The sequence below is a fragment of the Narcine bancroftii genome, chromosome 4 (genome assembly GCF_036971445.1).
Source record: "Narcine bancroftii isolate sNarBan1 chromosome 4, sNarBan1.hap1, whole genome shotgun sequence".
Lineage (NCBI taxonomy): Eukaryota > Metazoa > Chordata > Chondrichthyes > Torpediniformes > Narcinidae > Narcine > Narcine bancroftii.
This window is the reverse complement of record NC_091472.1, coordinates 129,872,409-129,890,849: the sequence shown is the minus strand read 5'-3', so window position 1 is coordinate 129,890,849 and position 18,441 is coordinate 129,872,409. Positions and strand designations below refer to the sequence as shown.

The window sequence follows — 18,441 nt, the reverse complement described above, 5'->3', positions numbered from 1 at the left end:
GATCACCACAAAAAAGAGGAAATGTTCAAATGGAAAATTGTTACAACTGTGGCTGACAAGGGAAGTCAACGTAAAAGCAAAAGGGAGGGCAGACAAGGAAGTAAAAGTTCATGGGAAGATAGAGGATTGGAAATCTTTAAAAACTTACAGAAGGCAACTAAAAAATTCATAAGGAGGGAGAAGTATGAAAGTAGTGTTGCAAATACAGTGGTCCTCCCCTTACCCACAGGAGATATGTTCCAAGACACACAGCGGATGTCTGAAACCGCAGAGAGTACCAAATCCTATACAGCAGGGGTGTCAAACTCAAATTCACAGAGGGCCAAAATTAAAAACTTGGACTAAGTCGTGGGCCAAACTAAATATTTATTGAAAATTTTCAACAACATCTGCATGTTTTCTCTTCTTTCAACATTTGTAATGTTAAACTTTTTCTTATTAAAATAAATGTTTAATAATAGTTTTGGTTAAACTCTTTCCAGAAGAAGCATTAACAAATGAGAAATAAAATATTCAATAAATAATATTTCTCTATAGCCTTTAAGCTCCTTTTAAATGTATTTTTTTTCACAAGCCAACAAGTCCAAAAAATAACAACTTGCTTCAATGACAAACAGGTTTGTCTTTTAAAATGATGAACATATAGTCTGCCTCCCACCTGTCTTGAAAGGTCCTGTTTTCTGTCTTTCGTTTGGCCATTTTTCGTAAGGGGTTTATTACATGTGAGTTGGGCGACAGGCCGCAGATGCTAATGAAAGTAAAGAGAGGAGGTGGGGGCGATTAGCGGGCTGACGGGCCGGCGCCAATGCATTGCAAAGCATTCTGGGATTTGTAGTATTAGCTGTGCATGCGGTATACTGGCGCGGCGGACAGCGGGCCAGCTCTAATACATATTTGATATGATCTTGCGGGCCAAATATAATTATATCATGGGCCGGGCCTGAGTTTGACATGTGTGCTATACAGGGTATGCGCTGCTTAATGTCCACGATACATTGTATGAAATTAGGTCTTACGCAATGTGCATGTTGTGCAAATACCATATTATATACTTAGCAAAGCTTTTTGAAATACTGTAATGTACCTGTAAACTTTTTATTTGTAAGTAGGGATCAGTGTGGGGACCAACACGGGGCTGTAGGCAGAGAGCAGGGCAGTGGGATCGATGTGGGGACGAACATGGGGCTATGGAGAGAGAGCAGGGCAGTGGAATCAGTGTGGGGACTGACTCAGGGATGCGGAGAGAGAGAGCGGGGCAGTGGGATCAGTCTGGGGACTGATACAGGGATGCGGAGAGAGAGTGTGTGGCAGTGGGATTAGTTGGAACTGATACAGGGCTATGGGGAGAGAGCGGGGCAGTCAGATAACTTTCGGACTGCAATTGACTGTGGAAAGCAAAACCGCAGATAAGGGGTGACCAATGTAATATCAAAGAGGATGCAAAATGCTTCTTCAAGTATGTAAAGAGTAAAATAGAGGTGAGGGAAGGTATAGGATCACCATAAAATGATGCTGGAGAAATAAGAGAGAGGGAAAAATGGAAGAAAAGGAGACTTCAGAGTATTTTGATTGAAGGCTATGGGGAGAAGGTCAGACAACCCAGCCAAGTGGGAAATTGATCAGCGCAAGACTGAATGGCGAGACAGATTTCATGAGCTGAATGGCCTATTTCTTCTCCTATCCCTTATGATTTCATCAAACAAACACAAATTGGCAGGAATACTTAAACACGTATTTGTGCTAAATGTTTGTAAAAGAAAAGCTATTGAGTGGGATCTTAAAGTTGAGATATGTAATGATAAAAGGAAAGCTTTGAAATTAGAAAGAATGCTCTATCAAAAGCTAAAAGAGATACTTCCGTGGACCCTGAAAGAAAAGGGGAAAGAGATAGCATGGATGTTAGAAATTATTGCTTTGATATTAAACCTGTCCAATAGAGTTGTCAAAGATGACGACCAAAACACCATGAGTTCAAGAAATTTCAAGTGAAATATCTCCACTCAAAATATTCAAACAGAAATTCAATATAAAACATCAGCTCAAAAATGAGACAAAAGAAATTAGATAAATGGAAATGAGGATGGGACAAGGGATAAGGATCAAGGGATGGAAATGTGGGCCTGAAGGTTCTTGACGATTCTTCCTGGCCTCAGAAAAAAGATCAAAATGGGAAAAATAAATTATTTTGGGTTAACATCATCATAAATTCTGCTCAAGATCTGTTTGACATTCTGGCTCCAATATTGGCACCCAAGTTCAATATGCATAATAAAAGAAAATGGATTCAATGACAAGTGCTCTCTTGCCTAATTAAAATTATACACCATCCAATCAGTGTAGCAAAATAATGGCAACAAGTAATGACAATTCAGCTACTGTCCAATTTGTCCACCAGGCAGCCTTTACAAAGTAGTAAAAGGTTAAGGTACCTCAGTGTTCTGTTGAAAATGGATTTGTGCCAGTGATCAAGAAGGTTGCCAGAGTAATGCTTATTTTCAAAAAGAGATAAATTCATGTTAGCACAATACAGGTCAACATCTTTGTTAAGTAAAGCAAATGGATTTCAAGATTAAATTATTAAATATCTTGATGAAGAGTGAATAGTCAGATGCAGCCAATTTGGATTAAAAAAAAGATAAACCTTAGAGGAGGGAATAATTATAGCATGCTTTATGTTCACTGTACATTCACAAATGAGATGGGGAAAAAAATGAAACATTATGGAATAATGGCAGAGATGCACTGGATCAAAAAAGATTAGAAGAAACAATGATATGGATTGTGCTATTCTCAGCTTCTGCCTAATATTACCATCTTGCAGCATGACTGCAGTGGTAGACACTTTTTATGCCTCCAGTCTTCCAAAACATCAGTCATTCCACAAGGCAGACAAGTCGACAACTTGACCGCAAGTGGCAATTACACTTCAGGTGGCAAAAACTAAGGCCACCCTTAATAGCCTTCTAACAAACTCATGCTGCCAGAGATATTTATCAAACAGTTGACATTCAAGAACTTTTGAAGCCTCTCAACCCTGCTCTGCTATCCAATAAGATCTTAGCTGATCCAATTTTGGCCTCATCATTACTGGTCCATCTTCTGTTTTACCCCTCTAGTTCAATCAGTCATCTGGTATCACATTAAAGTCCTCGCTTGTACTTATATATACGAAACATTGTTATATATGCCATATATCATTGTTACATATAACATATACCATACAAAGATGTTCACACTTTTCAGTAAGAATCTGTGACTGCAATTAGAAGCAGACATTAGGCTAAATTTTCATCGCCAGTATCCAGAGGAGAATTTCAGCATCGAAACAGTCACCATTAATGAGGTGGGTCAAGTCAATGTGATTGAGGTCTGACCTTCCCTGTTTGCTTATTTTACATTTGTACTTCTTGACCTTTACTCATTGAAGAAATTTCTGAACAGCAACCCTGACCAGATCAATCAATAGGCTCATTAATGACTATCAAAGTTGCTTTAAAGGTGTGTTTTATTTTCTCTATGTGTGATTTATTTCAAGATAAGTCCTCCTGTCATATATTTTTTTAATATTAAAGGCCAAGAAAACCTTGAGCAATGCTGTGGTTTTCTTAACACCTCAAATTATGAAATTTTAATATTTAGTAGAATATACTATTATTCGCATCCCACAGTCAAAATGGAAAAGTTTGAAATCCATTCCACAGGCTGCACCATGTGTAATTTCAAAGTTGCACTACACTGTCAATTGAACTTTAAATGTCACACCAAGCCATTCTGCAATACACTTCTGATTTCCAGTCTATAATTACCATCTCAAAACTTTTGGTTCATTGAAAATAGTATGTTAAAAGTAAAATGTGTCCTGTTCTCTTAGTGGATTAGCAGGCAAGAGACTGTCTGGCATATTTTATAGCATACAGACCAGAAATCCCAAGTCTCAGTAGAAAACGAGTTGTCCTAATTAATTAAGTTTAGTGTCCCCTGGACCAGAAACAAAAGAAATCGGCTGGGTTTTAATCACTTCATTAGCATCAAGTGAAGTGGAAATAAATAACACACTTGGAAAATAAGGACAAATCAGAGTAAGCTTTTAATCATACTGCGCTGGATGGGTCACGTCTCCAGAATGGAGGACCATCGCCTTCCCAAGATCGTGTTATATGGCGAGCTCTCCACTGGCCACCGTGACAGAGGTGCACCAAAGAAAAGGTACAAGGACTGCCTAAAGAAATCTCTTGGTGCCTGCCACATTGACCACCGCCAGTGGGCTGATAACGCCTCAAACCGTGCATCTTGGCGCCTCACAGTTTGGCGGGCAGCAGCCTCCTTTGAAGAAGACCGCAGAGCCCACCTCACTGACAAAAGGCAAAGGAGGAAAAACCCAACACCCAACCCCAACCAACCAATTTTCCCTTGCAACCGCTGCAATCGTGTCTGCCTGTCCCGCATCGGACTGGTCAGCCACAAACGAGCCTGCAGCTGACGTGGACTTTTTACACCCTCCATAAATCTTCGTCCGCGAAGCCAAGCCAAAGAAAGAAAAGATGTTGATACTGAACACCCTCATTTGAAAAAGCAGTTTCACTACTTCTACCAATTCAATTCTTCATCTATTAAAATTCCATGAGTTTTGCTCCAACCTCTAATTCCAGGGAATATAATTCAAAGTTTCAAAATCTGTACAAATCATTTTAAACTATGTAATTTAGGAAAACCATTATTGCACATTTTTTAATACCAATAGTTGTTTGCATCAGTTCTGTGTTCAAAACAAGACTCTAATAATTTTGATGCAATCTTTCCAGGATTCTACAAATGAGGCAAAATTTGTCCCCCTTTTATTCCAGCCCCTTTGGTGATGTGTTGGGTTCAGATACACTCATTATAAAAATGACCTTGAGCCTGGAGTCACGTTCATAGGTTCCTTTATTTTATCATACACTTAGTGAATATCTATATGTGCAGGCTTTTCCCTTCTAGTCCCAAGGCTCTCTCTCCAAGATGTGGAAGTTCCACCCCATGACATAATCGGCCTGCTCGATGTCCCACCAATAGTGTTACACCACATCCCCCTTACTTTGCGTTCAAAGCCCTCTTTTCTGTGGCTTCACCCGCGACAGTTACCTTTACGCATTATGATACAAATACACATACAACATTTACAATACACAAGTCTTTCTTGACTCTGGTTGTTTTACAGTCTCTACAGATTTAGTCTCTGCAGTCTCTTTACTTCTCATCCTGGCCTCGTCCTGTGTTTCAGTCGGCAGAGTCTCTGGACCTGCCTTTGCAGGAGTATCCATTTCTGGTCCGTGCTCTTGTTGCTTTTCACCTGGGGACTCTGGTATGGGAACAAGATGTTGGTGATTCCGTTTCAGTGTCCCTTGTGGTCCGCTAACCATGTACGACTATGGTGCACAGAAGATACGCTACCTTACTGTCTTGCATTGGAGATCCACACCACATCTCCTGGTGCCTGCTTTTCCAGATCGCTCATTTTGTGTCTCTCATTATACCACTTGCATTCTCACACCTCTTCTCCCTCTCCTCGTTCTGGAGTTGTAGCAGTTCTGTGAGTTCCGACTGCACCCTCTGGAAGGGTTAGTAGAGTTGTGCGAAGGCGACATCCCATTAGTAATTGGGCTGGACTGTACGTGTTGCTCAGTGATGTGACTCTGTATGCCAATAGTGCATGGTAAGGGTCTTTTGCTTTCTTGAGCAGCTTCTTCACTGTTTGTACTGCTCGCTCTGCCTCGCCATTGCTTTGTGGATACTTAGGGCCACTAGTCACATGCTCAAACCCATAATCCACGACAAAGGCTTTCATGTTTTGGCCAGAGAATTGTGGACCATTGTCACTTACCAACATCTCTGGAATGTCATGTCGTGCAAACATCAATTTTAAATGAACAATTACAATCAGTCAGATTGAGTTGTGCTATTTCTATGAATCTAGAGAAATAGTCCACCAAATATTCGGTGTTCTCTCCAAGAGTGAATAAGTCTGCGCCAAGTTTTTACCATGGCCTGCCAGGGAATTTAATCAGCATCAGCGGTTCTCTTACATTTGTCCTTTCCTAGATGCATTCTCTCCACCTCAAGACAATCTCGTTTATTTGATTACTCAGATTTGACTACTACATTGTTTGATTGGCACATTCCTGGCACTTTATAACCCCCTGATGGCCCTTGTCTATTTTATCAAGTACCTTGTTCCGCACATTAGCCGGAATAATAAATCTCATACCACACAGGAATGGAGTGGTCCGTTGTGCACACTCAGATAGGCCTTCTCTTCCCAGTCCTTGTAACTGGTCCTTGTAACTAGTTTCTGTCTGGCCAGCCTCCATTTCAGTATTTCATGACCTGTGCACACACATTTTTGGCAAATAGTTGTTCTTGGAGCTCTGTCAGCTATCTGCTGCTTGTTGGGAGGTTTTCCTTCACCATCTCTACATAAATATTGGTGTCCTCCATGAGGTCTTTGTCAGCTCTCGTGCTTCTGTCTTGTAGTGAGGAGCGAGAGTGTATCTGCAGTTGTGAGGTACTTCTCAGATGTGTGTGAGATAGTGTATGAGTATCTCATCAACTCATCCTGAACCTCTGTATCCATGGCAGCAGCGAATCCAGCACTTTCCCACCTAGCAGACTCACAAGGCTCGCAGGCCCAAGCTAGTACCAATGCCTCTTTTTCCAGCCGGGTGTACCATTGCTCTGTTTCTGTTAGCGATCTGGTAACCAATTGTCTCCATCATTCTGTCGTAATACTGCTCCTAGTCCATATGATGAAACGTCACTTTATATTCTCAGTTGCCTATTTGGATCATACAACTGAAGTACCGGGGTGGATGACAGCTCTCGTTTGAGGTTACTAAATGTCCTCTGTTGCTCTTGTCCCCAGATCCACTGGATCTCAGTGGTTTGTCCTTTTCAGCCAGGTTTGGTATGAACATCCTTATTGGTTCACTATACCAAGGAAACTTCTGAGTTCATTACCCTTATAAACTCCTTCATAACCTGCACAGCTCTCATCTTGTCTGGGTCTGTTCTCATGCATCTGCAGAGATGATGTATCCCAGAAATTTCATCTGCCTCCTTCCAAACTCTCACTTCACCATGTTGAGAGTGAACCCTGCCTTTTCTGCTCATTCTAGGACTGCATGTACCTTTGCATCGTGTTGGTCCTTCGTGGTCCCCAAAATGAGGATATGGTTCATGAGGCAGACAACTCCTTCCAGGCCTACGTTAACCTCAGTCACCATTCTGTGCTGGGAGTGTTCAGGGGCAGTTGAAATAGTAATGCCTGAATGGTGTGATAAATGTCATGTAGAGAGCTGATTCTTTGGACAAAGGAATTTGCCAAAATCCCATGTTCACATCCAACTTAGTAAAATATTGTACATCAGTGAGCATGCCTAGGGTTTGATCCACTGAAGTATAAACTTTTTTCTGCACACTGATCCATTCAAGGGAGTCATCCACACAAATGCGAACATCTTTATTCTTTTTTGGTGCTTCCACCATGCCACAACACCATTCTGTAGGCTCCTCTATTTGGCTCATAATTCCAATCTTTCAAGCTCTCTCTTCATTTTGCCCATGAGTGGCAATGGGACCCTTTGAGGTACTTTCAGTGAAAATGATTTCACATCAGGCTTCAGTTTAATGACGTACAGCTTCTGTAGTAGCCCAAGTTCATCACAAAGTTTGGGGTATGCCTTCTTGACCATCTCCTGGTCTAGGGAGTCCAATCTGGCCACTAGTTAGAGTCTCACTGAAGCTGGTCTGCTCAATAGCACTGCTTGTAAGTCTCCCATCATGTACACTTTGTGGTGTTCCTCTCTCTGTTTGAGAGCGTTTATTTACCGATCCCAGGACAATCAATTTCACCCCCTCAAGACCATAGAAAGGCTTCTGTTTTTTTCCTTATTTGCCATCTCCGGGTATAATTCTTTTAATCACCTCGTCGAGAATGGCTGTAATATCGGCCCCTGTCGATTTTGACGGTCACTTTGCTGCATTCTTCGTTAATGTCAGCCATCCAGGGCTCCTCCCCTGATGCTATTCTCTGAGGAACAATCTGTCCACTACTAGTTTGTCACGTAAAAGTTTGTCGTGCATATCCCCATATTCGCAGTTCTCTGCCAGTGCATACAAGGCTGTAATGAACACATCTATTATTTCTACTGGCTGCTGCACCCCCTTGTTAAATTTTGACCGTTCGTAACTTGCATTCTTCCTAGGCAGGAAATAATAATCAAAGCCCCTCCGCTGCATTCCTGTTAAATTTAGGCCTTGTAGCACATTGTCAGCCTCGTCTCCCATGCAGTATTCACCTGTTTAGCTTCAGAGTAATTATTTATATCACTTGCCAGTCTGAAGCACTCGAATCTTCTTATCCACATCTCCCATTCCTGTGGCTTTGTGAAGTCGAATGGTTCTGGAAGTTTTATCGTTAAAGTCGCCGTTGGAGGAGCCGCCACTCCCAATCAGGGTGCCTCTGCGTGTTCAGGCCCATCCTCCATCTTAGCTCACCTCTTTCACTTTTATTCTTTCACAGCCTGACCTTCTCTCTGTGGCTCAAAGGTCCACTTCTGACACCATGTCATGCTGGGTTCAGACACGCTGGTTATAAAAATTACCTTGAGCATGGAGTTGCGTTCGTAGCTTGCTTTATTTTATCTTAGACTTAGTGAATATCTATATACACAGGCTTTTCCCTTCTAGTCCTGAGCCTCTCTCTCCAAGATGCAGAAGTCCTGCCCCGTGGCGTCATCAGCCTGCTCGATGTCCCACCAATAGTGTTACACCACATTTGATATGAATGTCCATTTGTCTTTTTAATTACCTTTTTGTTCTAGTGCACCAACTTTTAGTGAATTAAGCAAATTTAATTTTCTTTGGTAGCATCCTGATTAACTTATTTAGCCATAACTGTAATGTTGAGAACAACAGTAAATTAAACACTGTTAAAACCATAAAAGAATTAACATGTTAAGCAGTGTAAATGACTTGATACATATACTTCAAACACACAAATAGGAATATCTATAAATATTTTACTGTGATAATTATGACCATAAGTACTTAAGAGACATTCAAAATAGACTTTTTAAAATATTCTTATCTTGGACACTGCAAAAAATTGTTAAATAAAAGTTCAGAACTGTGAAGCACAATTCTGGCTACTTTCGTTTTAAGTGCACTAGATTCTCTTTCCTGACAGTTAAATAATAAATCAAAAGAACCACATTTTCTCATCTTCTTTTGAAGCAATCCTTCAGGATTGAGGATATTACAGTTTATGGGTTCTGAAGTAGCTAGCGAACCCAATGTAAGAATTGTAGACACTTCCATAGATGGGATGAGAGATACCTGATTGTCAGGTTGATGTATCATTTGTAAGGTAGTTCACTCCTTCTATTTCAGGGTAATTATATTGAATGGCCTTGAGATTCTCAATATCCATTCCAAACGTTTCTTCTCCACTATGTGTAGTCATGGCCAGAAATGTCTTGGAGTCTGTGAGAATTCTACATTTTTTCTAGGTAGCTTTGAGCACATTCTTCCATTTATTCCCTCTGTGCACCTAGTAATTTCTTCCTATGATAGAACTTGGAGCATAATGTTTATTTTGGGAGTGCTCTGTTAGGCATCACAGCATCATACTGAGCACTTTCTGTCCAGTGAAAACACGTGCTAAATCCTTTTTCACATCTTAAATTTGCTTTCTTTACAGTTAGGTCTCAGAGGTAGGCCCTCATCTGAGTACTGTTCAAATTCAAGTTAATTATCATCTGACTGTACATTTACAACCCGACAAAATAGCATTTCGTCGCACAATACACAATATCACAGTGCGCACAATACATAGTACATAATCAAATATATACACAAATATAGAATTTCAACTAAATATTAAAAAATTGGGATAATTTACTCATTTACAGGATATTGTTCATCAATCTCACAGCCTGTGGAAAGCTATTTTCCAGCCAGACATTCCTGACATTTATGCTCATAAAAACACAATGCTGGGGAAACTCAGCAGATCAAACAGTATATTTTATGTCAGGTTAAAGAGACATAACTAATGCTTTGGGCTTGAGTTATTCATCAAGGTATGAATAAAATGTGGGCAGGTGGGCAGGGGCAGGGGAGGACACAGTCCCACAGGCAGGAGGTAATAGGTGGATAAGGGAGGAAGGGCACAACCAGCAAACAAGGAGAGAGGGTTGGCTATGTGAATGGAGAAGGATGGGGGTGGAGAAGTGGAGGAAAGAAGATAGGGGGATGGGGAAGAGGGAGAATGGGGAGTAGGCTAGCCGAAATTGGATGTCGATGTTAATGCCTTCAGGTTGGAGAGTGCCCTGATGGAACATTAGGTGTTGCTCCTCCAATTTACAGGTGGTCTGGGTTTGACAGTACAGCACATGAGGACATGTCAATGTGGGAGTGAGGCATAGAACTTCTTCATGGTTATTTATTTAAATAGGCAATTAAAAAACTGTAAAAACGTGTTAAAGACTTTTATACTATTTTCTTTGAAGGAAAGAGCTTCACTCTTACAAGATTTGATTAGTTTGTGCCCTTTTGATGCATCTTTTTGGATATGAACCTCAGTGAAATCTAGTTGGCAATTTAACCAATGGACAGATAATTAAATTTCAATCTATTTCCATACTCAATTATGGAAACACTAATCCTTGAGTAAAGATCATTCTTATTTTCTTCCACTGTCTGTGACTCAAAGCAGCCAAGTTCCATGTTCAATGTATGCTAAACAGAAGGGATGGGCGGGGGTGGGGGGGGGGGGGGGAATCAACAGTAAAAATGGATCCCCTATTAATAAAGGCATTTGTGCAGAGATCCTGTCAGAACAAATATTCCATACAGTCAACAGTCAAGTAGTTTCCTATTCATCAAGATTTAGAATTGTTAAATCATTAAATGTATGATACTGACACTGGATGGCAAACCCTCTTGAATGAACAACTCCCACCAAAACTCAGTTTATTTGGTATAGGGAAGATAAAGAAATCAGAAAGAAAAATAAACATGGATTATCTCTCTAAACAGCATAATAGAAGGATGATCCAGCTAAAGATTATTGATCTCAAGATATTGTTTTGAGCATTTCCCACAGCAACCATCTTTTGTTGTGCAAAGTAGGGCCAAGCCAGTGGAACATTTTTCCCTTGATTCCCACTGTAGTTTTTCCATGCTTCCTTGATGCCACACAGAATGAGAACTGGAATTCTGGTTTTGTTTTTTTTTTAATTTTATGTTTTGTTCAATGCTGGATTATGATCTGGAGCTAAGAAAATTCAAACTGAGTTGAAGTAAGCAGTCATTGATAAGTAAATGCTGCTCAATATTACTGTTAGTGACACTTTCCATAAATGGGCTGATGACTGAGAGGAGATGTCTCGCATGGTAGCTGCCAGATTGTAACTTATTCTGAATTTTGCCTACTGGATATAGCCAAGAGGTTTCTTATCATACTTAATCTTGTAATTCTTCTAGAACAGCTTGCATAAGGCAAAGCTAGTCTGGGTGTCTTCATTTGACAACTTGCCATTTACAATGCTGGTGCACAAGTTAGAGATCAAGGTATTTGAGGAAGACGTAGCATGGATTGAACATTGGTTATCACAATGAAGTCAGCGAGTTGGAATAGACAATTCCTTTTTTAGGATGGAAGGATGCCACAAAAAGAGTACTCTATAAATTGGTTCATGGTCCTCAATTATTTACTACTTGTATGAATAAGAGAAGATGTAGATGAATCAAAATATTTGCACACTGCTGATGCATGTTTGATGCAATTTAAGACCAGTGATCCAGATGTCTACAGAAAGTCCAGGTACAACCTACAAAGCTAGAGACAGAGTCAGATACTTGCCAGCTGTGGTAGGGATGGTAGGCTATTATATCCTACAAGGTGAGGCCAAACATCATTAATGGTTGTGATGCTTCGCTACCTGATGAGCTGAACAACTTTTATGTTTGCTTTGAAAAGAAGATCTCAACAGTACCAATGAGATTCCCTTCAGATGCTGACAACCCTGTGATATCTATCTGAGGCCAACATCAAAACATCCTTCAAGAATGTGATCCCTCGCAAGACATCAGCCCCTGAAGGCATACATGGCAGAGTACTGAAAGTCTGTGCCAACCAACTAACCAGAGTGTTCATGAACATTTTCACTGCTGCACTCAAAGTTTCCCACCTGCTCAAAAGACAATCAGTCATACCAGTGCCAGAGTGAGCTGCCTCAATGACTATTGCCCAGGAGCATTCACATCCACGGTGATTAAATGCTTTGAGAGGTTGGTCATGACCATAATTAACTCATAACCAATTAAAAATCTGGACCTCCTGCAATTTGACTACTGTCAGAATCACTCCCCAGCAGATACAATATCACTGGCTCTCCACTAAAATCTGGATTACCTAGACAAGACCAACTTTATAGTCTGTTCTTCATCAATTATACCTCAGCTTTCAACACTATAAATTCCTCACCACTGGTCAATAAGCTCCAAAACCTTGGTCTCTGCACCCCCTCTACAACTAGAACTTCATCAGAAGACCTCAGTCAGTATGACTCAGAAACAACATCTCTTTCTCAATGACAATTAACACAAGTGCACACGCACCTCAAGGATACGAGATTAGCCCACTGCTCAACTCGCTTTACATCCATGACAGTATGGCTAGACACTATTCAAATGCCATCTACAAATTTGCTGATGACACCACAGAATCAGACGATGAGGAAATGTACAAGAAGGAGATAGATCAGCTAGTCGAGTAGTGTCAAAACGACAATCTTGCACTCAATGCTAGCAAAACTAAGGAGCTGGTTGTGAACTTCAGGAGGGGCAAATCAGGAGAACACGACCGGGGGGTAAGCAGTGGTAAGCAGTGGAAATTCCTGGGTGTCAGCATCTCTCAAGATCTGGCCTGGGGTCTCCATGTTGACACAATCACAAAGAAGGTTTGCCAGCAACTATATTTAATGAAAAGTTTGAAGAAATTTTGTAGGCCACCAACGATTCTTGCAAGTGGAGAGCATTCTGAAAGGTTGCATTACTCTCTGGTGTTGAGGTGCCAATGCATAGGACAGGAAAAGGAGGAGAACTCGTGAACTCAGCCAGTATCATTATGGGCATCAATATTCATTCCATTGAGGACATCTCCAAGAGGCAGTCTTAAGAAAGCAGCCTCCATCCTCAAAAACCCTCACTACACAGGCCATGCCCTCTTCACACTGCTACCATCAGGAAGGGGATACAGGAGCGTGAAGACGAACACCCAGCAGCATAAAAACAGCTTCTTCCCCATGCCCCTCAGACTTCTGAATGGACAATGAACCACAGACAATACCTCACTTTCTCTTCTTTTTTTTCCTTAATTTATTTATTGTTTTAAATGTAATTTATGCTGCTGCATAACAACAATTTTTGTGACACGTTCATGACAATAAATTCTGATTCTGATGATCTGGAGGAGGGAGCAGAATGCAAGATACACACTTTTACTGATGACAAAGATAGAGGTGGAAGGCAGATTTCAATGACACTGCAACAGGATGCACACAGACGGAGTGTGGATGAAAATGGTCTGTAGAGTTTATTGTGAGATGTGCAAGGACTTGCACTTCCGTAAGATTCAAAAACAAATTATTATTATCTATTTGGAAAAGGATTGTATATATGAACTACAAAAATGTTCTTCTGCATGAATTACAAGTTAAAGGCAGCTGCAACAAATACTTAAGAAGGCAAATGGCATATTGGCCTTTATTTCAAAGAGGTTGGGAGTTTCAAAAATACAGTAGTTTGATTCCCATTTGGTGAGGGCAAACTTACAGTACTATGTACAGTTTAGGTCCTGTTATTTGAAAGACATTGCAGCATTGGAGACAGTCTAAAAGAGATTCACAAAGGATAATTCCAGGGACAAGAGACTAAAGAACTTGAATTGGTATTCTTTCAAATAAGGGTGATCTTATTGAAATGCATAAGGATCTAAGATTGTACGACAAGGCAGATAATGAGATGTTTACAGTAGTCAGAGACTTGAATGGGAGGAGTGGGGGGGGGGGGAGAGATAACGTGTCAATAACTGTGATATCTCAAAATGTCTTCTTGTAGACGATAATGAATTTCTTGAAATCTCCTCACCAAAGAGTTGTTGAGATGAGATCATTTAAAGTGGAGGTAAATATTCCACTGCTATCTTCAAATATGATATTTTCTACGAGACGTACTAGGCCCAAGTATGGCCCTACCTCGGTGCAGCTGATTCAAAAGGGGGTTGGCAAGAAATTTATTTCAGCAATGTATTTATTACCTGTTCTGGTCAGAGGGACCCAAACCGGGCCTTCACAGGTCGAGAAAAAGATGGGAGTCGGACTTGGGAATTACAATTGATGAGAGGTGCTGGTCCGACTTGTGCCGGGAAAGCATGACTACGGTCATTAATGCAAGGTACAGGGTGGTCCAGTATAACCTTTTACACCAATGGTACATAAAACTGCAGAAAATTAACAGATCAAAACCAGAACTCCCAGACCAATGCTTCAGGTGTGGTGTTGCAACCAGGATGTTTGTGCATGCAACCTGATCATGTACTAAGGTGAGGCCCTTTTGGGTAAATCTAGACCAAGTGCTGGAGAAAATTATAGGCAAACAATTCCCTCAGGACCAAGAGTTGTCCCTGTTGGGAAATATAACGGACATAAGGCTTACAATGAAGCTGTCCAAATTTCAAATCCAATTTGTGTTAATCGCATTAGCAGTTGACAGGAAATGCATTGTGGTGACTTGAAAGTCCGACTCTAGTCTTAGTATTCCTTGAACGATGGAACAAGGAAATGCAAAGTTGCTTTCCCCTGAAGAAAATATTGGCCTTTATTTCAAAGGGAGAAACAAATACAGTACCTTTCGTAAGATATGGCAGCCATACATGCACTACATAGGTGCATGGGGGTGATTGCTTTCCCCATTCCCTGCTGCCACTTTCTCTCCCCCTCACTGGTCCCGATCAAGGAAAGTCAAGAATGAGCACCAACCTGGAGGCCGTCCATTGAGCTGCGACAGTCCCTGCCCCTTTTTTTTCCTTAATGTTAATGTTTGTTAATGTCGTTTAAGTATGAATGAATCATCTTGTTCTACAGGTGGGGGGAGGGGGTTAGTAGAGGCACAGGCTTGTATGTGTATATATCTTTCTTTTCTTTTTTTTTCTTTGGCTTGGCTTCGCGGACGAAGATTTATGGAGGGGGTAAAAAGTCCACGTCAGCTGCAGGCTCGTTTGTGGCTGACAAGTCCGATGCGGGACAGGCAGACACGATTGCAGCGGTTGCAAGGGAAAAATGGTTGGTTGGGGTTGGGTGTTGGGTTTTTCCTCCTTTGCCTTTTGTCAGTGAGGTGGGCTCTGCGGTCTTCTTCAAAGGAGGTTGCTGCCCGCCAAACTGTGAGGCGCCAAGATGCACGGTTTGAGGCGTTATCAGCCCACTGGCGGTGGTCAATGTGGCAGGCACCAAGAGATTTCTTTAGGCAGTCCTTGTACCTTTTCTTTGGTGCACCTCTGTCACGGTGGCCAGTGGAGAGCTCGCCATATAACACGATCTTGGGAAGGCGATGGTCCTCCATTCTGGAGACGTGACCCATCCAGCGCAGCTGGATCTTCAGCAGCGTGGACTCGATGCTGTCGACCTCTGCCATCTCGAGTACTTCGACGTTAGGGGTGTAAGCGCTCCAATGGATGTTGAGGATGGAGCGGAGACAACGCTGGTGGAAGCGTTCTAGGAGCCGTAGGTGGTGCCGGTAGAGGACCCATGATTCGGAGCCGAACAGGAGTGTGGGTATGACAACGGCTCTGTATACGCTTATCTTTGTGAGGTTTTTCAGTTGGTTGTTTTTCCAGACTCTTTTGTGTAGTCTTCCAAAGGCACTATTTGCCTTGGCGAGTCTGTTGTCTATCTCATTGTCGATCCTTGCATCTGATGAAATGGTGCAGCCGAGATAGGTAAACTGGTTGACCGTTTTGAGTTTTGTGTGCCCGATGGAGATGTGGGGGGGCTGGTAGTCATGGTGGGGAGCTGGCTGATGGAGGACCTCAGTTTTCTTCAGGCTGACTTCCAGGCCAAACATTTTGGCAGTTTCCGCAAAGCAGGACGTCAAGTGCTGAAGACGCTTATATACATATATACACATATATATATACACATATATATGTGTATATATAGTCATAAAGAAAAGGAACACATGTATATGTATTATGTGATTGTGAACTGCCATCGTTGGCACGACGCAGAATATGACTTACAAGCTTGTGTGAAAATATAAATAAAATATTCAAAAAAAAGTGGAGGTAAATCAATTTTTGAAAGATCAGCAAAGTGATAGCTCAAGACACCTGGGGTAAATCAGCCACAGTCATATTGAATTGCAAGACAGTCTTGATAAGCTAGGTTGCCAACACCTACTGTTTTCTTATGTTCCTGTGTGTTCTTCACTATTACAAACAATATGTCACCTGGTCTTCTCAGTCATTTTGCAATATAATATGAAATAAAATAAAATCATTTTAAGATCAACTTCTTTGATTTTGAATATCTCAGTAGAATCTGATTGCGAGTGATCAAATGGCCAGTTTTGTGCTGCCAAATCGCTTCCACTTTTTCTTTTGTACAATGGCAATGCCACACAGCATTTAAGAGGATATCTTCATTGTCAGGATGGGATTTCGATTCCACTGGGACTGGTGATCAGTCTTATCAATGTCACACACAGATGGATGAAAGTGAGATCAATTAGGGTTTATCCCTTAAATTGATTCACTCACCATCCACTGCACATCACTGTGGCAATTATATCATTCAGAACTAAGCAGCTTAGTCAATGATGATGCTACAAAGTTAATCTTAGTAATGGACAATGAAGACTTGGGTGGGTTCTGATGAAATCTCCATGAGCTGTACCATAGCAGAGACACAGGCCTTTAGGCTCACAATATCATCAAATTAAACAACATCTCTTCTGCAAGCGCATGATCAACATCTTTCCATTCCCTGAACATTTGTGTGTCTATCTAAAAAGCTTTCTGAAGGCTTTCATTATATGTTTCCACAACTAACCCCTGGCAGTCCAACATGTCCTTTAAACTTGGTCCCTCTCACTTTGAATGCATGTTTGCTAGTACTTTACATTTTTACCCATAGGAAAGGATTCTTAGAGTCCACTTATGTCTATCATAATTTTATAAATTTTTATTAAGTCCAGTTTGTCTAATCTCTCCACATACCACATACACTCTAATCCAGACAACAATGGTAAATCACTTCAGTGCACTTTCCAAAACCTCCATATGTGGTGAACAGAATTAGGGCCTAACAAAGGTTTGATATAGCTACAACATGTCTTCCTTATTCTTGTATTCAATGCCCTAATCAATGAAGACACATTTGTAATGAGCCTTCTCTTTGTGAATTTATGGGTATTGTTTGTGAATAATCCTTAGTTCCTCTGCAGACACCTTTAACCTGAGATCTGATAAAGAGGGTTGGCACAAAATTAAGAAATCATGACTGTTGCCAAGTCAAGAGCATTTGTCTGAAAGTTCACTGATGCTGAATGCATTTGTGAATGAGGAATCTTTAATTCCTTTAATTTCTTCTCATGCCAATGTCCCACAAATAAAAAGGCTATATTGTACTTTCTCCATTATAAAAGTCTTTTGTTGCAAAAGGTATTGTGCAACAGTACCCAAGTTCTCTATAATTCCACCAGCAAATTTGAATTAACCAGATATTTTCACATCAATTAGCAATGACACATTTGTGCTATTTCAGAATGCATTTCTGGATAAAGGCAAATGACAGATTCCAGTCACAATCTTTTGTGAAGCCAAAATATCTCAATATTGGTTCTTTCTTGAGATGAGATGGAAATTGTTGACAGATAAGACTAGGAAATCCAACTCTGCTTCCCTCTTCTGGTAGATTGTCCTGCTCGGCTTTTGTCCCTTTCATTCTCCTGGCCTCTGTTCAATTCCCAGAGGAATTCAACCAGGACATCGATTTCTGGAAACATAATTTCAAGTCAGAAACATACATGAATGGAAAGTATGTCAGCTAGATAACATCACCTCATCCTCCACTTAAAAATACTGAAAGCTCAGCAAAGTATAGTGGAGAGCTCCAAATGCACAGACAATTGGCCCAAAGAAACCACCGAGCAACCAACGTGCAACAAATTGATGATCCCTTTGAATAGCACTGGTGGGAGAGAAAGTGCTCGTTTTAGAAGGGATAGGGTGGTACCCATCACTTGATTTACCACTCTGAAACTAGGCTATAATAGGAATGCATAGTTCACCAATTATAGCACTGGTGTCAAATCTGTATCACACATTTGATGACATTATAATCG

At 41.0% G+C, this 18,441-nt stretch overlaps 1 protein-coding gene across 1 annotated transcript in view; it reads right to left on the bottom strand.

Annotated features, from left to right (window-relative positions):
• Nucleotides 1-18,441, bottom strand: part of grk3 (G protein-coupled receptor kinase 3) — a 349,456-nt gene that overhangs the window by 271,773 nt on the left and 59,242 nt on the right. The gene's annotated exons all lie outside the window — the stretch shown is intronic.